We start from the raw sequence: 22,880 nt of genomic DNA on the forward strand, positions 1-22,880 counted from the left end.
TTGCATACTTACTCTGTTGTCATTTATAGAAAGATTTTCCCTGCCCTGAACTAGTCCATCAGCTGTCTCTTCCTCCTGCAGTTTAGTGAGGTTGCATCGATGTCCTCGTGAAGACTAGGGATTAAGAAGTTGGACTGAGTGAGATCATTAGAGGCAAAAATCCAGGTGGACATACATAAATAATTATTATTTTTTGTGTTAACCTGACGTGTTCCCAAGTGATTAAACTGTCATCCAGCCCACATTTCTTGCTATCGTGATGAAATACCTTGCTAAAATTCAGATATACTCTCTCTTCCAGTCCCAGGCATAACAGTTCAGTAACTCTCTTAAACAGGCAATGGATTAGCTGAAAGGACTTCTTAGTAAACCCGTGTTTGCTCTCACAACTCATCATTTTTCTTTCTAAGTGCCTGCACCAGCACATTTTTTTCCCCAAAGGTATTTCTCAGAAAACCTGTCCTTGTAGAACCTTGAATAAAGTGTTCCAAAGTCAAATGATTTAATGAAATACTGCATTCTATATAGTTTCTTTGGAGTCACAATACACATTAGCATGTTAAAGGATGTGAGAAATTCTGCAGTGAATATATCTACTTAAGTGGAGTCACTACATTCCTTCCCCACGTTATTTAACCATAGCATGCTCTTTTCTTCTTGCGTTATTATCTGGAAACTTTGGTAGAAGAAATTGTAGAAAAATTTATAAATTCCCTTGAGGAAGAATGTAAACCCAGCCAGCATCAGATGTTAAAAAACTATTTCCCGATGGCCTTAGAAGTAGGTGGAAAATAAACAGGAATAGTTTGGAATATAAAAATATCTCAGAACTTAAAACATAATTTAGTTTTGTTTAAAGAGTGAATGTTGATTTTGCTCTGTTTTACCTGAAATTTACTAGGCTGAAGTGATATTTGTTGCCCTGATGTAAGAGTGAACAATATCCTCAATTTTGCAAAAGCAATTAATTACTAGTTATCACAGAAATAGCAATAAGCACGAACAAAAGGAGTAAAACGTATCAGAAATACGAAAACCTTCTATGAGGGGTAGAGTTTTTTCTTACTTATTTGTAAGCCCACAGCTCATTACCTTGCAAGCAGTAGGTACTCATTAAGTTGCCGAATGAATTATCAAATAAATAAAAGAATAAATTTTATAATACTATGGTCCTACCCTCTTTCTATGTAATAGAGATGTTTCGACGTTACTGGTAAGGAAAAATATTTCACTATTTTCAATTGGTTTTTCTATCAAAGAATATACAGGGAAACTAGGTTCCCCCAAAATAAAAAATGAAAGAAATATGAGTTTATCCATTCTGTAAAACAAAACAAAACACATTAAAAAGCCTCACATTTGATGTAATCCAAGCAGTCGTGTTAGTATTTCTACATTCAGAGCCTTTATCAAGCTGTATGATTTCTTAGTCTGAAATTTAAAATACACATAAATGTGGAACGTAAAATTCAGTAACATAAATGCACAAATGTCTTAGATAAGGACCTTCAGGCTTCCCTCTAAAACTGCTTTGGGAAATGTAATTTTAGAAGTTCATTTTTAAACATTTGATCACGCTGTTTTAAAATGCATATTTAAACATAATGTTGAAAAATATTTATCAATCACCATTACACCTTTTAGGAGACTGCTGTCATAGAAAAACTCATTGCGTCTTTCTCTTAAAGAACATTCTGATTTTTCAGTTCTTTTTGAAAAGATACTAACTTGTCAAACTGTCTATGGGCATTTTGAGCGTCATATTCACATTTTAGTTTTAATTTTAGTTTCTTGAATCTGAATTATTTAATGGGGGAATATATACAGCTAGGGAATTTTGCTTGTTTTTATTTTAGAAACGGGGTGTGCTAGAGATTGCTGTAAGAAGGTTATGCCTTCTGAGTGGCTATGACATCTGACTCTCTATTGATCATTAATTTGACTAACTTGCTTGGTTAAATCAAAATGCATGTGATTTATATCACATATTAGTGTTATGGCCACTTAGTCTTAAGAAAGCCATGTTGGCTTCTAGATATCACCATTTTTTGGGTGAGAATTGTTAGGTAATTCTTGTTTTACTTTTTATTCTTATACATCATAATATTTTTCTCCTCAGTATTGTGTTTTGTTGTGTTATATGGAAAAGTTTTTCTCCTCTATTTTAAATTTTATGTCAATTATATCTCAATAAAAATTATTTTGAACTCATTTTGTCAGATCGGCAAATTTCCAACTCGTTAAAACACATAATATTATTAGTTGTTCGTATTTTGGTTTCTTCACTAGGCTACAATCTTCTTTACCTCAGGCACCCTGCCTTATTTCCCACAGCATCTTGCAAATAGGAGTTTTTCAAAAATATCTTTCAATAACTAAGGAACGATATATATGTACAAAACTTGTATGGTGGAACCTAGCATGCAACAGACGCTCAATAAATATTTCATGGGGCAAAAGTACTGGCTGAGACTTTAGACAAGTCACTGAGTGCTTTGTCTGTAGCCCTGAGTGCTTGCTAGTCATGGCCCAAGAATACAAATGTTTGTCTTCAAATTCAGCACTGCTGTGCAGGCACACCCACAGAGTAGGAGGCGTGCTTGCGAACATGCACCCTGGGGCCCGACTGCAGGAGTTCACATCTTATCGCCTCCTCATATTTGCTGTGTGAGTTCTGGCAAGTCATTGAACCTATCTGACCTAAATAGCCTGAACTATAAAATAACCCTCAGAGGGTTTTGTGTGGATTAAATGATTACAAAGCCCAGGGCATGTAGTAGAGACTATAAAAAAAAATTTGAAACACCATTATTATACATTATCATCCAAACTTTTAACTTTCAATCAGATTCATACTCTATCAAGATAGAGTATTCAAATCCCATTACTGATCATATTTTGGGAGAGTATTGGAATTCCTCACAAATCCTAGTTGCCCGTGGAAAAAGCCTATCATATTATACATTCTGCTTCTGCTGGTCCCCGAGCATACCGCTGAGAAGCTTCAGTAGGGAAGAATTTCTTTATCTTTATTTTTGTTTTTCTTAATCATCAGATTTTTGATATTGTTCCTTTCCATTTACTCTTCAGATCTCATAACAGGGATCCATACTCCCACATTCCAGAATAAACACTTATCAACATCTTGTTATACAGTTTCACAGGTGTATAAAGGCTGCTTTATCACACTGTCCTTAGCCTCATCCTTCCGCAGGATAACAGCTATCTTAAGTTAGTGTGTCTTCTTCCATTCTGATTTCGGTGTGCTTTCTGTAAGAAATAAATAGCATTGTTCTGGCTGTGATTTTTTCAATTGTACGAGTGGATCATACTGTGTACACTTTCCTTGTGCCTGTTATTTTTTCTGCTCAATTTGTGTCTTAGAGATTTCCCCGTGAGTCCCATAGCTCTTACTACTAACGTTGATACCTAAATGGATAGTGTAATGTGACCATTGATGCTGACACCCGTATCACTATTATGGCCAACATTACATCGTTTAACTGCTTCATAATGTTTCACCTTATTAATAAATCCAACTTTATATAAAACCTCCTTTTATTTATTTTATGGACCATTAGGTTGTTAAGTTTCATACTTTTACTAAAAATACTGTAATAAAATAAACACCCCTGGTGCATAAATGTGACAGTTTCTCTAGGCCTAGAGTCTAGAATATATATCCAAGTTGACTCTCGGGAGCCAGCCCTGGTGTTCTGGTAGTTAAGATTCAGTGCTCTAATGCTGTGGCTCTGGCTTAGTTTCCGGTCAGGGAACCACATCATCCATCTGTCAGTTGTCATACTGTGGTGACTGTGTGTTGCTGAAATCTATGCCACCGGTATTTCAAATACCGGCAGGGTCATCCATGGTGGACAGGTTTCAGTGGAGCTTCCAGACTAAGACAGACTAGGAAGAAGGACCGGGCCACCCACTTCTGAAAATATTGGGCATGGACATCCTATGAATAGCAGCAGACATTGTCTGGCATAGTTCTGGAAGATGAGAGGATGGTGCAAAAAGACCAGCCAGGGCTCCACTCTGCTGTACACAGGGTCGCTAGGAGTTGGAATCCATTCTATGGCACTAACAAAAATCTCTGGGCCGTATAATATACCTTTTGTAAATTTTACAAGGTGACTGTCTTATTCTTTATTTCCCACATCCCTTTTTGTTCTAGGTTACTTTACTAGATTTCAACATGCTTGAAGCTAAGGATAGGCTCCCAATCACTTGTGTATTGGGTGACACAGAAATTTTCATATCACGTTACAGCTGTTGCAGAAGTCTCAAAATACCTCATTTTTATCACTATAAAATTATAGATCTAATAATTGAAATTATTAGATCTGTCCCTATATCTCCTTATTTAATCTATTAATAAAAAGTATGCGTATGAGAGCATCACAATTTGAAAGTGTCTGTTGAGAACTGTATTTCAACACACTTGAGTTCTTTTGTACTTCTCTGCATTTTATGGGTTATCCTGATAAGGAGATCATCGGATACTTCAGAGGTTTATGGTACAAAAGAGGTTAAGAACGCCATTAAATGTCAGTTCTTAAACGTTCCCTTTGCTCTTTTCCCTCTCTGGCAGGCATTACTTGAATCTCTGAACACTCTCAGAAATGTCAAGTCCTGAGAGACAATTTGTTAATTGAAAATGAAGCAATGTCACTTTGTTGTTAGCCTGATATTCAACTATCTGTTTTTGTTGAAGCCCAGATCTCTTTAGGGGTCACACTTCTTAACGTGTGAGTAGCACAGCCACATAATTCAAAAAGTCACATTATGGCTCTCAAAAATAAGCAGAAATAGAAGGAAAACACAAAGGATTTAGAAAGATGCATTGTTCAGTTTCCTTGGTAACGGCCCACTTAAGAAAACTGTCTCTCAATTTCATCTGTTTCCCCACTTAATGTCTTTAATCTCTTTTTATTCTGAGCATTTCAGGTGGATGTTATCACGTTCCTGATTTCTTCTATGACTTAGGTTTTTAAATTAAACTATATGTGTTCTTTTAATTGCAGTGAATCCATTTTAAAGAATATCTCTCCCCAACTCATGACAGAAGATACTGGGCCTTCTGGCCTCAGGTCAGTATAATTTCCACTTCCGATGCTTAAGACAACCAAGATTCTGTGTCAGATAATTTTACTAGGAGACAGCATGTAATAAACTAGCTCATCCTTTCAGCAACTCCTAAGTAGAAGATTTAATACCACCCCATTGGAAACTTTAGCAAAGATTCAACTCTGGTACTTCAGTAGCCTTACTCTGCAACTGAGACCTTGTGTTTGTGAGTTTAGAAACTTGCAGAAAATCAGTCCCATTATGCCTCTCATTCTTGGGTCCACGTAGCCATGTAATATCTCATTTTCATTATCATATTGCTTTCTTCAGTGTCTCTTTCATTTCTTGTTCCATTGATAACCTCTCCCCATTTATATTAGTCTGGGTTCTCCAGGCAAACAGAACCAATAGTAGATATTTATATCTATATCTATATCTATATCTATCTATCTATCTATCTATCCATCTATATAGTCATGCATTGCTTAATGATGGGGATATGTTTTGAGAAATGCATTGTTAGGCGATTTTGTTGTTGTGCAAACATCAGAGACTGTACTTACACAAACCTAAATGGTATAGCCAACTACACACCTAGGCTATGTGGTACTCATCTTATGGGGCCACCATCATATATGTGGTCCATTGTTGACTATGGTCATTATGCATCATTATGTGGTGCATGATGAGAGAGAGAGATTTACTGTAAGGAATTGGCTCACGTGGTTATAGAGGCTGAGAAGTCCCACAATCTCAAGTTGGCAAGCTAGAGACCCAGGAGAGCGGATGGTATAGTTGCAATGTGAGTCTGACTCCAAAGGCGAGAGAAGATTTATGTCCCAGCTTGAAGACAGTCAATCAGAGAGAGCGAATTCTCCCTTACTGAGACTTTTGTTCCAGTCAGGCCTTTGTGGATTAGATGAGCACAATCTGCTGTATTTGTATTGAACTCAAATGTTAATCTCACCCCAAAACACCAGCCAGGATACTGTTTAACCACTTATCTGGACAACCCTCTCCCACCTCTCATGGCCCAGCCAAGTTGACACATAAAATTAACCATCACACCATTGATGATCATTGCATACTCTTTATGCTGGGTTTCCTGTTAGCAAACATTCCTATGTCTTCAGTTTCTTCAGAGAATGCCCAAATGCCCCCTCCTCACTCACCCCTTTTCAATTCTGAAACTTAGGTCTCTTCTAGTTTCAAGAACTGTCCCTTGAAGCCCATTCGTATCAAAGCTGTTGAATTTTCCATACAACATAGGGAAAACATTGGCATTCCAGACAATTCCAGACAACTATTTCTCTACGCTTCCTTTTTGAGGTTGTTGTCACTAGATATGACACTTCTAGCCCTTCCAGGTTGTCACTTACCAACTTGACTCTCCCCATTCATTTAGCATTTTGGCTTCTAGCATATGTTCTTTTTCTTTCTTATGATGCCTCACATTCTCTTTAGTGACTTTAATGTCTTTGTATACGACTAATCTTACTTTCAAATTTACTATGCTTTTTGAGTCTAAAATTTGCTTATAGTTAATCTTAACAACCCACGCTTTTAGAAGATCCTGAACCTTGTTGTTAGTTCAACTGATCAACTTTTGAAGCTGTGCAGTCTAGTAAGTCAATCTTTCATCATATTCTTCTGTCATCCCGCATCTCCCTTCTTTATTCCTTTGATGCCTGTTCTTTGCCTTCTATCCCCCCAGACCTTTCTTTTTCTTTACTTCCATTGGTAGGCTTCCTTCCCTTCATGACTCTCTGTTCCTGCTGATAAAGTCTGGATCATTAACTCAATCTTTTTATTACCAACATCTTCAATGCTTTTGCCCTCTAGATTTCCAGAACACTTTTCCTGAAAACTCCTAAACTGAAATCATTCCAACCACTTGCAGTATTTGCCTCTATATATGGGGTGTTGAGTGACACTTAAGGAAAATCATATTTCTAATGTGAACTGGGTGTCTCTACAAACATACAATCTGAATTGGCTAAAGAGTAAAAGTTCAACCTCTCAGCAAAGCATAAAAGGAATCCATGATGTGGTCCTTCCTTACCTCCTTTTCTATGCATATCGTTCGGCAAAATCCCTCTCCATTTTCCTATCAAGAACTGTTTAAGGTCTGAAATTTTTCCCTGACTGCAAGTTAATAAGTTATCCTGCCACAGTTTCATGGATGTTGGCAGAAAACATGAGATTCCTGGTTTAGAGTGTGTCGTAAAAACTTTAACCTTTCCCAAAGAGATGTCTGGCTTTTGTCCTCAGTTCCTGGGAGGTAATTTCTAAGCTTTTGGAATGTACTGCTTGAAAAAAGTGTGTTTGTTTACCTGGGATCCCTGAGCCATCCTAGATAGTGTAACAATGTGATTTATAGTGGGGGCTTTGGGTCATGTATCAGCTAGACCTCTGAACGGGCTGGAGACTCAAGTTGATCACATGGACAGTCAATCAGATCTATATAACAGAACCCCAGTAAAGGCTCTGGACAGCAAGGCTCAGGGGAGCTTCCCTAGCTGGGAATACTGAGTGTGTATTATCACACATCACTATTGGGAGGAGTGAATAGACATATGTCTCTACTGGGGAAGACAACCAGAAGCTCTGTGTTTGGAACTTTTTTGGACTCTGCCCCATGTGTCTCTTCCCTTGGCTGATTCTTATCTGTACCGTTTTGCTGTAGTAAAGCATAATAGTGAGTATAACAGCTTTCAGTGAGTTCTGTGAGTCAATCCAGCAAATTATCAAAGAAACCCTTGGAACAAAAGGGCAGTTAATGCCTCTTTTACGTGATGTGCAGAAACATGAGAGACTCATGGAGAACTGTCTTCCAACAATTCCATGCTTCAATCACAGCAAACTTCCTAAATTTGTCCTAAAGTACTTTCCTGGATCATGTGTCTGTGTTTCTGTTCATATTCCCCTTCTGTATGAAATACACTGATTATTGTGACAAATATTATTCGTCTTTCAAGACTCTTTTCAAGGATAGCATATCCAAAAATCATTTAAATTCCCCTTTCCATCTGCCCTTCACCAAAACCACCCCTCCTTGAACCCTAATTTACCTCCTTAAACTTTTAGCACAAAATGATATCACTCAATTGTCCTTACTTGTTTAAATGACTTTTTCTCTCTGTTAAAATATACAGGGACTACTTCTGATTTGTCCTTTTATACCATGTGTAGCATTGTTCTGCCATATAGTAGCTACTGGGAAATTTGTTGAAATGAAGAACTATTCCATATTATGATGAAAAATGACTTTCATTTGATTTAAAAAGTTTAATGATTAAGACTAGGACAGAGGAGAAATGAAGTTGGGTCTGATTTTTCCAGCTACATTCATGCTATTGACCAGGAAAACAGAATTATTCAGTAACTCAAGGCTCCCCTTTGTGTCTGTGAGTGTCCTCTTCATGGTACCCAAAGAACAAAATTCTTACAATTTATTTCCATGACCACTTATTTCCTGGAATCTAGCCATTTCTCACTCTTTCCACTTCTACTACCTGGGTTTAAGACATTACTTTTCACCTACTTTACTGAACAGGCTCCAGTTTGTCATTTTGCCTCTACCTCTGCCCCCTAGAGTCTCATTACAGCAGTCAGAGCGATAATTTTGAAATATAAATCAGACCACGTCCCTCCCCTGTTTAAAATCCTCTAACAGTCTCCTCTTGCCCTCATGGTAATAGCCAAATTCTGTACAATGACCTCCTCAGGGCTTCTGCACTGGCTGTTTCTCCTGCCTGAAATTCTCTTCCATCAGTTAATCCATGTGGCCAGCCACTAATCTTAAGTGTCACCTACTCAATGAGAACCTGCCTAATGAGGATTATCCTCAACACGCTATTGGAATTACACACTCCACGCACTCTTGATCTTACTTTTGCCTACTTTTGCTTTTTTTCCAATAACAGTTATAACTTTCTAACATACTTTATTATCTACTCATTTATTCAATTAATGTTTTCTGTAGGCTTCCTTTAGAATGTAAGCTCCGTGAGGGAGATATTTTTGCTTTTTCCACTGACGATTACAATGCACTTAGAACAATGTCTAGCACATAGTAGGTGGTCAGTAAGTATCTTTTCTGTGATTCAATTAATTGACTTGACTTAGGAAGTTTATGCAATCATCATTGCTCTACTACTTAAGTAGCTTCTAGTTGGAAGGGGGGACAGTGAGGAATGGAAGAGGATAATGATGGATAAGAAATTATTGGGAAGGATGAATTTAAGGCACATTTTGGATGATGTGAGACTATAGGTACTCAGAATCTTGACCCACTTGCTCTCCTTTGAGGTCCACTTGATGGTGGTGTATGTTAGCATTGCACCACCTAGGTGAACATACATGAACTGTGAATATTGTGTTTGGGTATCTCTGTCCTCTATCTCTGTCCTGTGTTGGGTATCTGTAGGAGAAAGGAAAAATTTTTAACCTTATTAGGTATGCTCTTGACTTAACTTTATAATGTTGCCAGTATTCCTATCCCTTAATTACATATGTAGTATATTAACTTTAATTTTATTTTATTTAGATAATTTTTTATTTTATTTATGTTTGTTTTCCTGTAAGGCAGATCATCTGTTTCCTATAATATTCACATCTGTCACTTTCCTTTATTTGGAAATCATATAGTCTGGTTCTTATCTTTGTTTTGGAAACAGTAGGAGAAACCAGAACAGTCTTAAGTGAGCAGCAGTAACACATAAACAGGGTGTGGTTTCCACTGTATTAGATAATCATGCCTTTGGGTATTACAAAGCAGGAAGCATAATTCTGAGACTTTAATTTTTGGGGTGTGTGGTTTTCCATGGCTAACACATTGGAAAGATGTAGGCGGGTGGTTGTAAGAATGGCAAGTATTATTGACTCTTTGGAAACTTATTTTTGTTGTACAGTCATGCACCGCATAACATTATTTCAGTCAAAGACAGATCACATATATGATTGTGGTCCCATAAGGTTAGTACCAGAAGGCTATACCATGTATGTTTGTGTAAGTGCTCTATGATGTTTGCACTACAAAATCACCTTATGATGTGTTTCTCAGAAGATATCCTCATCGTTAGGTAACACTTGACTGTATTAGGTAACCAATTATTTATGAATCATTTAGCCAGAGGATAGATGATGTTTTATAATAAATGAGATTCATAAATATTTCCTCTATAAGATTGACTCAGTTAATTATTTTTAGTTTTTTTCTCACTCTTTCTTTAAGCAAGAAATCTGATGAAGTTTTAACTATTCTAGTCATATTTCAGAGTGTTTTCTTTTCCTCTTCTTTTATGAGATGCAGCTTCATTGTAATATTTTTAATGTTTCTTTTAGTTTCATCAACAGAAGTTTTATTTATTTTCCCACAATACACTAAAAGTTTGTAAGTAAATAAAGTTTTGGGTTTTTTTCTATCCATAGTTTCCTTATGTGTCCAATTATTAAAGGACAAATTAACAAATTTAATTGCACTGTGTATATTCATATATTGAGTTAATATCTATCAGAGATGAAGCTGAAGGACAATATTATAAGCAATATAATATAAGACAATGTTATAAGCAATCCCTCATATGAGACCAGACGGCAATAATGTTCAGCAGAGTTAGAAACAAGTTTGTGCCTGAACATGTTTTGCAAACAACTTGATCTTTAGATTTAATGACTGTTTCCGACTTGGAAAGCAAATTGCTGAATGTGCTTCCTGGCACTGTCTTCCTAGTGCCAGAACACATCATGTTTTTCCTTTGAAAGACCTTTCATAACGAGATCGGTGCCTTTAAATCAATTTGAGCTAATCCTTACACATGGTGTTCCGTTATTGCACACTAGGGAAAAATAACACCAATTTAATCTGACGAAAATGAGCCCTTTCAAGTTCTCTCTTTTGTCTAGTGCTTTTCTCTCTCTCTATTTTTCTCTCTCTTGCTCTCTCTCTCGTTTCCTCCCTTCATCCCTCACTTTCTCTTTCTTTCTTCTATATTTCTGGATTTAAAAGAATCAGAAACCCATCTCCTTGCTCTGTTCTTCCTGTAATTTCTAAGGGACAAGGTCATATTTATATACAGGTAGAAGTTCTTGCCTCTTCAACAAAGTAAAATTCCATGCAAAATAGTATTAATTTGTGCTTATGGTTATACCTACACTAATTCAAAATAATTAGGGCAGTGAGGTAAAACAACGATAAACATTCTGCCACCTTATTGTTTTTCATTAGTTGCACAGGATAACCTGTTGATGTAGATACAGGTCATGGGAATTAAACAGACTCTTAGGGTTGAAAGAGAAACTCACAATATGTGCCCTGAGAATTCATTTTCCAAGAAAAACATGAAGGATGTTTTTGTTGTTGTTATTGTTATTTTCTTACAATGGCCCAAATAGTCACATGTTTTGAGTTCAGTGCCAATTATTTTTAAATAATAACATATTTGATAGAGTTTTGGATGATGGATAAGAGTATAAAGTGCAAATTGTGAAGTAGAGTACAAATATCCTTGTGATGTTACATGTAAAACCTTAGAAGATCATCACAATAATCTGGTAAGGACAAACTATTGATTCGTCCCAGATGAAAGAATTAGGAGGTGGCAGAAATGGAACTCCTTCTTGAATCATCTGATCAAGAGTCTCTAGACCTTAGAATTTTCCAGGAGAATCTTCAGTCCAAAGCAATGATCACTTCCAAGTCACCCTGTCTTCAAAGTTTGTTATCCTCAGGAATACAACAAATATATAGGAATTCACCATCATGTAAGACAATTTATTCCATTGTTAGGGAGCACTACTTTTTAGTTATTTGTAAGGTTGAGCTGAAAATACCTTCATAAAGCATTCATACACCTGAATTCAATTTTGCTTGCCTAAGAAACACTTAGTTAAACTCCCAACTAAATACTCCACTGCACTTTCTACTAATCTCAGTGTGAGATATTTTTCAAAGATTTCACCATCTTTGCCTTTGACTTGACTTTGGAACCAAGTAGATTTGAGTCACTTTATGTCTCCCAATTTGAATTTCATCCTCTGAAAGATGAGGCCCTTAGATCAGATCAATGGTTCCCAACCGAAACTGTACTGCAAAGGAATTGTCAATGGTACTAAGTCAGAGGGAGTATGGAGAGATAGCCGAGAGGGAAGTGGGGGAAAATCTAGGTGTAGGTGGTAATATTTGAACTTGGCTGCCCTTAGACCGGAGGAAGGACAACTTCTAGTTCTAAAAATTGATGATTTTGTAAACTTTACCTTGAGCTCTTTTAAAATTGTTTTGGTGGTTTATATGGTATTATTTGTACTGAAAATAAACATTATTTCAGTGATAAAAAAGACGTAAAGTTAAAGATAGGTTCTTTTAGCTTTAGAGGGGCAAAGATTGAAATATGTATCTCTAATTTGAATTTTCTCTTTCCTTTTTAAAAGCTTCTATTACTTTGAAAATAATTACCTGGGACAGTGATGAGTTAGTACCAAAAGCTTAGAAAATTATTTAACATTAGATAACTTATGCTATAGAGATGTCTTTAAATGCAGTGACAGCTCATTATTAAATTATTCTTTTCCTTGATAAAATTTGCATCTCAGAGGAAACTTGTTAAGGAAACCAAAATGTGGCAACGTTTCCTATAAGGGCTTATTCTTTGCCTTGCATGATGGACTTCGTGCTAATGGAGACCCTCAGGTCAAATATCCTCTCGTCTGAAACTTTTCCTAAGCAAGACTGGTCACTCTCTCTTTTGTGTGCCTAGAGTATTCTATATCCACTTCATTTATGTGGCATATACATTTGTATTGGAATTATTTGTTTGTCTTTCCCACTAGACAACTAGGAGGAACAAAGTCCTATTGCTGTTTGCATCTTCATTCTTGGCATATTGGCAATTTCTGCCCACATGTTCCTCTTTGCCCAAAGCAGAGAAAGGAGGTATCTTGAATAACTTGCAATACATTTCTGGATAGACTGGATAGACTTTATAAAGAATGACATGACCAAAATATAAAAAAGGAAATGCGTTAGAGTCTCTAAAAGCAGTAGGATGTGACTCATCGAAGGAAACTTAAAATGAATACTCCCTTTATAGGAAGAAAACAAAGTAAAGCAAAGTTTTTAAATCCTGAAGGCTAAAGGGCAGAGGAAGTGACCAGAACAATCTCAATGAGGCTTGGATTGGGGGAAGTGGAATATACTAAAGGAAATTGTAGAAAATGTCTAATTTTGCTAATTGTAGTAAATATTTGCTTCATTTTTGTTGAAATTTGTTTGTTTGTGCTTCTCTGCTTCTGAATTCCCTCATTATGTCTGGGGAATATTTCCCTGCATTATCCTTGGTGGAACACATCCCACCTCTGTCTACAGAAGCTGAAAGTCCCAGACACTGTGTCCCCCTATCTTGCAGCCTGGGGTTTGGACACTTGACTTATTCTTGGCCAATCACATGTTCCCACCTAAGCATTTGAATCTAGAGGAAATGAGCCTGGAGAGAGTGCAGAGGCAGTAGCATCAACTTCTGGTTTCCAAAGGCTGTGGCAGAATTGGGGTAGCAATGGCACCTATGTCATGTGCCAACAGAGGCATCTATGCCAACAGTTGTATTGAAGGAGCAGTGGTCACAGCAAAGTGTCCTCCATCTGACTGGGCACATGGGTAGATTTTGCCTATAAGAGTTTCTGCCTATTTTTTGAAACTTTGTTTTTTCAGTCTTCCTAGTGATTCAGTAAGCTACTCAATTTCCTTTCAAAACATTGCTTTCAATTAGCCAAAGTCTGTTCCTATTGAATGCAAGTAAGAATTCTAATTCAGTCATTATCAAAGAAATTCTAGGCAAATCTAGATACTACTTTATTGTTCCTAAAATGGTAGTGTGTCTATACAGATACGCTAGATAGATAGATAGATAGATAGATAGATAGATAGATAGATAGGTAGATAGATAGATAGATAGTACTAGTAGGATTGCATTGAGCTTCCTGTATCAGCAATCTGTGACTGGCATCACAAACTAATATGAAAATAAAAGAATGATAGATTTCTAAACTGTTATGAGTCTCCAAAATATTTTCTCTCAGTTAAAATAATTTCCATTTCTCCATATAAAGTCATGATATTTCAAAACAAGGAGATGGTTTTGCAAAATCATAGGCTAGGATGTTTTATTTATTTACCCAATGAGTCCTTGATTGCCTATACTTTAAGGCACTGCTAGGAATGGGGATACCAAGAGGAACACAGTGGCTCCTAGGGGAATACAACAGAGACATTTATTTACTATAACATTGAAAAGCAATATGGCAGTATGTATTGGGTCCTTATAATATTCGTAAGCTTGACCCAGTAATTCCACTACTAGGAATTTGTACTGAAGAAATAATAACAGAAAAAATGTGTAAGAAAATATTCATTGTAGCACTCCTTAAAATTGTAAAAATATTTAAAACAAGTTTAATGTTCAAAAATGGATGGGACTGTCATCAGTATTGTTCAAAAAACGTGTTCTTTCTCTTGTCCAGGCACGTGGTAGCACTACTTTTCCTTGCGTCCTTGAAGTTAGGCAGGATCAAGTAAATCTGGATGGCAGTGACAAACTTCACTTCTAGGCAGAAGATTTAAACCTGTGTGTGGGTCTTCTTCCCCCTGGATCCTTTCTCAGCCTGCCTCTCCAAGTAAGAAGTCCTGGAGATGAGCCCCAGGGGACCCATGTGGGCACAGAGAGTGAGTGAGAAATAAATCTTTGTGGTTATAAACCCCAACATTTTGGAGTTCGATGTTACCACAGCATATTCTAGTCTATTCTGAGTGACTGAATAGGTTAAATAAATTACAATCTTTAATGATATAAGTGAAAGAAACAAAACGTCGTAAATTATGCGTACTTATGGACAAAGACCTGATAACATGAAAAAATGGAAATAATTTGGATGTGACAGGAATGTGAATTACTTTTTTTTAAATCTTTTAAATTATTACACGATAACTTCAGTTGGCAAGCTACCCAGTGTCTTTTCAAAACATTTCAAAAGTAAATTTAAATTTCTTTAAATTGGTTAAATAAATATTTCAGCTGAATAATTAGTTTAAAATCAAACTTTTGCATAGCTTTCAAGGTTTGTATATCATGATTTTAATTCACTTCTTAGTAACTCTGTTCCTTACCTGAATTTATGCAGGTGGCCACTACATTTTCAAAAGGACCAAGGCTGTTGTTTGTGTGTCAAACTGGTACTTTAGAATGATTTCACTAAGAAGACAAAAATGAACACAGATTTTATTCATAGCAGCAGCGTTTATGGAATCCTTACTCTGGGCGTGTATAAACAAGGCTTCGTAGGAAGGTCTTGAAAAATGAGAACCACTGCCATCTGCACATCTCTCCTTTTATTAATGAACACAGTAGATTAGAACTTGAATAATTGAACTGTGTTTCTAATATAAACTTCTAAAAAGTAGAGGCAGGTCCTGTCTGCTGATGTGAAAACTAGAATTCTATATTTTCTTCTTTAAAACAGGAATAAAGGTTATTTATTAGTATAACAATAAGTAAGTTGTTGAGAATTAACAATCTTGAATGTGTGAAGCAAACAATTTGTTTATAGAATTTATCAAGAACTCAATGTACTGTGAAGTCCTGCTGACATATGAGCCCAGGCAATGTCACCGTGTCTGTGTTCACCGGCAGGCACAGCAATGTTACAAAGCATCTGTCTGTGTGCATAAGTGGATACAGCAATGTTACAAAACGTTTGTGTGCATGTGCAGATACAGGAAATTGGCATTTTTGTTTTGCACAGAGAAAACTTTCCTCAATGCATCATAAAACTTGCCTCAAGTAAGTTGTGGCTTTCGTTTTATTTTCCCTTTCAGTATAAATTACTATTAGTTTAGTTTTTGTCGTCATCAATCTATCTTTTTGTGAACTCTACTCGGTCTACAGTTTCACACATATTTATATTAATAGAACTGTTGGACTTTCAGACATTGCACAAAAAGCCACAAATGAATGATTCCAACTTCATATTTTCTTGGACAATGACACTGCATGGTTACCAACATTTTTAACTGCAAAAATAGACAAAAAAGTGAGTGGTATATGGACAATGGTGAAAAAAAGTTTACTAATCTCTGAGTATGAAGCTATGTTACCTCTTTAGAACTCTTTTTTTTTTTTCTTTTAAGGATTGGCACCTGGGCTAACAACTGTTGCCAAACTTTTTTTTTTTTTTCTGCTTTATTTCCCCAACCCCCCCGGTACATAGTTGTATATCTTAGTTGCAGGTCTTTCTAGTTGTGGGATGTGGGACCCCACCTCAATGCAGCCTGATGAGCGGTGCCATGTCCTCGCCCACGATCTGAACCCTGGGCGGCCGCAGCGGAGCGCGGGAACTTAACACTCGGCCACGGAGCCAGCCCCCTTTAGAACTCTTTGTTGCATGCTGAACATGCGAATTTAATCAGCTTCCAAATTCATGATCTATAATAAAGGAGAAATGCAGACCTTGTGATTATCTGACACTGGGCTCTATATATATATACAAGCAATCATCCTTTGTGAAGTTCTACTCTGACACAAACGAAGTGGTTGATTGGCATAATTTCACATTTGGTCAAACTTTGTATTGTCATATTGAATGACTGAGCTGAAGACGGATAGCATTGGTGCGTCCTGCCTCTGAATTGTGCTAACCTCTCAGCCACTTCAGAGGGTTCTGGGACTCTCAAGTTGGAACAAGATTTCTGTCATCTCTGTGGAGGCCACGCAAGTCTAAATGTGGCAAATATCTAACTCTTAGACATATTTCTTAAGAAAATAAACATCTGGATGTCAGATATTTTCTTCTTTCATCACTTTCTCAAGATGCTCTTATGTGCTAACACAAAAGCAAGAGTGAAATACCACGTGACTTTTTGTCATTGAAATATACTTTACTTTGTAAGAAGTGGAACTAATTAAGCAAAAGAAGTTGCACCTTTGTTTATGCTTTATCCTTAAAAACTGAGCATTTATTTCACCTTGCATATATTTGATAGCTTGTTCCAGGGTTTTAGAAATGCTCACATTAATGTGGATGTATACATTTAATGATTTTGTAATCTGTGTATCCTGAATATGTACCATGAACATTAAGAAAATAATTCATAGGAGGCAATTTTAAAACAATTTTAATTTTTCTCACGTCTTCTCCTGTAAACTGGCTGCTTATGTTGGTTTCCCCCTTCCTTGTACTAAATGATTGGTAGTTACTTTACTATTAGATAATCTTTAGAAGACCTCCTGTCTCTTTAGTCCTCAAAGGACTTTCACTTATTTAATTAATTTGACAAAATTCCAAATTCAGTTCAAATTTTGCTCCTCCTTCGCCATCCCATCTCAGCCTGTCACAAGCTCCTGTTGGCACTGGAAAAGGGGCATACAATCAGTTTTTCTTTCTTTGTTCTGCCAGTTTCTACCTCTTACTTGTTAGTTCCAGCTTCAGCCTCTCCAAGCTTGGGGTCAGACCAGACAGTCTTTCAGCTGGGGGTGGTTTTGCTGCTTGTGGCGCATTTTTTAAATGGCCTCTCCCATAGGCACTTGGAGATTCCCGCATCACCGAGAATCTCTCCTCTGTAATTTTCTTGACACGAGCAAAAGCCTCTGCACCAGCGGGGCCCTTCCATTTTCCTCCTCTTCCCGTGGCCTCTTTGTGGTGAAGAGTCCTTGCCTCTCTAGGGACCTGTGGCTTTCTGAGTGATTGCAGTTAACTCTCAGCTGTAGCCCCTATCCTGCTGGCATTGTCACTTTACACAGCTTCTTCCACTTCGGCTTCCTGAAACTTGAGTAAGGCACCACTCCACTATATTCCTTAAGTTCCAGGAGACACGTATTAAGTTCTCTGAGGGATCCCAAAGAAGTTCTTCCAGGGGACGCTCTATGCTTCCCTCTCCCATGGGGGGGGCGGTGCAGCAGAAGGACTGGAGATGTACATGGCACAGTTCTTCAATTTTTTGGCCAAATTCTTAATCTTTGCTTGTATAACTTGAAGATACATCTTAGGTAAAGTTGACAAAACTGGTTTGGCATCTCTTTTTCAGTCCTGATACATGATCTAAGACCTCCTTTGTTATGCTGCAATGGTTGGCACTTGTTTTCTTGGGTCCTCAGTTGAAAAAGAGACTGGAAAAAAAATCCCATTCAGCATTAAAAGGCAAAACCGAGAAACTAAAATTGACAATGATCTATATCTACAATTGGTCAAGAGATAGTCTAACATTTATAGGATTAATGACACTTTATTATTATAGGTAGTATAAATTATATATATTGAAACGTCTTTAACATGATGTCATTGTAAAATGATATTGTAATATGTTATTAATATTGAAAAATCAGGTATAGGAAATTTATGAATTTCAACGTAGTAATTCCATGTTGGAGCAGTTTTCCTTGTGACGATTCCCACAGCACTCCCTGGAGGAGTGTCTGTTGAGCACTTAGCTGGTGGCAGGCACTTTGCCAACACAGAGGTGAGCACACTCCTTACATTATGGAGCTGTTGCCAAAGTGGAGAGAGATTTTGGTTGCATAATCACAGACTACTGTAAAATCAAACTGTGACAGATTATGAAGAGCTGGTACACAGGGCTACAAATGGGATTTTGACCTAATCAAGAAGTCTGTCTTAAGGTTAAAAGCAGAAGGATAAGTAGAAATTATCTGAGAAAGAAATTGGAAGGAAATTTTCTAGGCAGACAGACCAGTATGTGTAATGTCCTTATGGAGGATGGAAGCATAAAAAGTATGAGGGCCTTAAGGAAGGCCAGTGTGGCTGGGCTAGAGAAAATGAGGGGAAAGTTGCATTGATCAAGGTTGAAGGAGTGGTTTAGGCCATTTATTACAGGGCTGTGTTGGCTGTGTTAAGGGGATTTGCCTTTAAGCTAACGGCAGTGATGACATTGACCGTTGTGGGAGGCAGAATGACCCTCTAAAGATGTCCACACCCTAATCTCTGGAACCTGTGAATATGCTACATTAGATGACAAAAAACATTTTACAGCTGTAATTACGGTTATGGGCCTTAATATAGTAAGATTATCTTGGATTATGCCTGTGTGCCCAATCTGATCACATGAGCCTTTAAGGGTAGATAACTTTCTTTGACTGGACCCAGACAGATTCAGCAGAAGAGAAAGAGAGATTCTGTATGGGAGAAGGTTTTGACATGCCTTTGCTGGTTCTGAGATTTAGGGGGCCACATGCAAGGATGGAGTGAGACTTCTAGGAGCTGAGGGTGACCCTTGTACACAGTCAGCAGGGAAACAGTGACCTCAGTCTTTCAAGCACAGGACTGAATTAGGTCAACACCTGAATGTGCTTGGAAGCAGATTCTTCCCCAGAGCCTCCAAAACTGAATGCAGTCATGCCTCCACCTTGCTTTTAGTTTTGTGAGATGCAGAGTAGAGGAACAAGCTAAGCTAACCTTGACCCAGACTTCTGACCCACAGAAACTGTGAGATAAAATATGAGTATCATTCCAAGCCTCTAATCTTGTGGTAATTTGTTATGGAAGCCAAAAAATATCAATACAAACATGGAGAACAATCAGAAGTGGGTTGTATCAAGAGCAGAATTTAGGTAGACCTGCTGGGAAGCAAATATAGTAAAAAGCATGAATGGATAATGATGGTGACGTTGACTGGAGTGCTAATGAGGGGATGAGAAGTGAAAGTATTTGGAAAATAGTTAGAAAATTAAATCCACAGAATATAGTGATTAATGGAGGAGTGGAGAAGATGAGAGAACTTCAAGGATATACCACAAAAAGATTGGACCACAGAATTGTTGGTGTTGCTATTCATCAAGTCAGGGAATACTGGAAGAATATCAGAATTTTTTGGGGGGGAGGAATGGAGGAGAGAATCTGGGTCTAGTTTTGGACATCTTGTGTTTGAAGTCATTTTAAAATAAACAATAGGAGACATCATGTAGGCATTTACAGATAGTGATCCGGAATTCAGAAGAGAAGTTTGTGATGGAGACTACTTTTGTGAGATGTCCAACTGTCAAGTAAGGGGAGAATAGAGAATAAGAAAAGAAGTCCTTAATTTGACTATTGTGGAGAATGAGACTAAAAAGAAAATAGATACAGAACAATTGGAAAGTTTGCAGTAAAATAAGAACAGGTGACTCTGAACGCTGCTGAAATTGATTACAATAACTTCTGAAATACATCTCTTAGATTTATTAACATAGAAGTCTTATCAAGAACAAGTTTGATATAGAAATGAGGACAGAAACCAAACTAAAAAGAGTGGAAAGCAAAGAAATGAAGAGAGTACTTGCATTATGAAAGCTGGTCATGATTATGAAAAGAAGATTCCCCACTGCACTGAGATAACCCCCGCTGTCATCCCTTAGGTCTGCTAAATTTGGGTTAAACAGAGGAAGAAAATGTGATCCCTCTTCCTCATAACCCTCTTCCTAATATGTGAAGATCTAACCTTTCTTCCTAGTCCCTAAAATTTCACTTTTTGGACTTAAAGTTTCCGATTCCGATACCTACTTCTCTTGCTTTCATCAACATTATGGTTACTCACCTTGGGACTCTCTCCGGTTTGTTGGTGACCTGCTTAAACTGTAGATCCCCAAACAGGAGTCAGCACTCCGTTTGTGGTCTGTGAGGTCTAAAACAGAGCAGGATGCTCACTTCTGTTGCTCTGGACGTAGTGGATCTTCATAAGAACGTTTTTGATGGCTATTCCATGCTGTTGATTCATTTTTAACTTGAAGGCAACCAGACCCCCCGACTTTCTTTTTCTTTTCCTTTGTTGTTTCTTCTCTTTTTTTTTTTTTAAGGTAAATATTGCTCTTATGAAGAGTCATCCTAATCTTTAATTTGTACAGTTGTTTTTTCCTTGCTTTTTTGCATCTCTTCATGTTTATACTTATTCTTGGCTTTTCATTAACTATGGCCCACATTCATCTGAGCCAAGTATTTTCACTCCTTTATAACATCCACAGCATGAAGCAATTGCATGTATATCATGCTCATTTATGGCAACATGTTATCCACATAGTTGATACCTGTGTTGATGATGCCTTCTTTTTTTAATTGAGATATAATTGATGTATAACATTATATTAGTTTCAGGCGTTCAACATAAAGATTCCATATTTGTATGTCTAGGGAAATTATCACCACAACAAATCTAGTTAACATCCATGCCTACATATAGTTACAAATTTTTTAAACATTGATACAAACCTTAAACAGGCACAACGAGGCAGGGGAGGGAGGAGGCTCTGGCATATCTCTACGTAACCCACTTCACGTCGAATCTTAAAGAAAGACAAAAAATGTACAAAACAAAATATACTCATAATTATACCTCCCTGGACAACCACTATGAACACTTAGTATTATATCCTTTCAAATGTATTCATTCATACAGACGACACATGCCTCTCCTCTTACAAGCTAGAGATGATACCTACATTTTGAATTCTTGCTAGAGACTATATCTTCAAAGTCAACCAATATGCATCTTTTACCAAAATATTGGTTATAAAGGAGGGCTATTTTAAAGAACATGCAATCTGTTTATCCTATTGTTTAATTCTTGCTTATTTTGGCAACAGGTAACTGCATATTTGAGCCACATTTTACGTTTCCCCCTGAATTTCTTCTGCTGAGTTACGCTTTCATTCATTGAAGAAATAGATAAGTTACTTCTGTATGAAATCTACTGTTGCCTTACTTGTCAAAAAGTTTTTGGGGAAGCATCCATTACATTAACCATAAAAATAATTTTTCTAAGAAGAAGTGAAAGAAAACCTTTATTTCTCTTACACATTTGCTCCATTTTTTTAATAACGCAAGACATGAATTTTATAACTAATCGAGTTTCTCATTACTTTTCTGGTCAAGAGGCTTAGTATAATTTAGTATCAGTATTTCATGATTGTATAACATCCTTTGGCCTATATTTTTATATAATGTTTATTTTTGGTAATATTGCTCTCAGCTAGCTAAATTTCCATGGCTCTGTTTTACCATATTTTTTAATCAAATTTTTAATCAAATTTTCTGTTTTATCATAACCCACGTCAAATCTTTTATATATGGCATTAGGATACACCTAAATAAAATAGTTTGATGGAAACATGTAATAGTGTAGAATTGATAACTTAATACCTACTTACTGAGTGATTGTTGGCTAAGAAAGTCGTCCATCTCATCGTCTCTTCTTTTTAGTGAGACATGAGTTTGAATCCCAGCTCTATTCAGATTCATGTGTTCAATCTACAGACCTTTTGGTTACTCACTCTCTGTGGTAAAAGATACTGTCTGGTATAGAGGATGCTGAAGAAATGTTGGTTCTTCTGTCCACCCTGGACACATCTTATCCTCCTCTTCAGATTTCTTTATTATGAACACTATTACATGATCTATGACTTCTCTGATTTTGTGACACATTACTTCCATTTTTTAAAGATTTAAAAGATATCATTCTTTAAATCTGATATTGTCTCTTATATCAATAAGAAATGTTATTTAACATTTCCTCTGCATTTTCCCTAGCATTTAGAGCTATTGACAGTGAAGGAAATTCCGGAGTAGAAGGGAAAAATAAATTGCCTTTTACAGCTATCTGAAAATGTGTTATTCAAAGCATTTGTGCAGCTAAGGTCCTGGAATTTACTGTCTAGCTTGAAGCTTGGGAAGCTTAATTTCTCTTCATTGAAGAACACTAAAAAGCAGTAGCTCTAGGAATAATCCTTTAAGGAATAAGGGAGAGGAGAGATGGAAGGGAAGAGAAGGAATAAAAA

This window comes from Equus caballus, chromosome 2, assembly GCF_041296265.1.
Source record: "Equus caballus isolate H_3958 breed thoroughbred chromosome 2, TB-T2T, whole genome shotgun sequence".
NCBI lineage: Eukaryota > Metazoa > Chordata > Mammalia > Perissodactyla > Equidae > Equus > Equus caballus.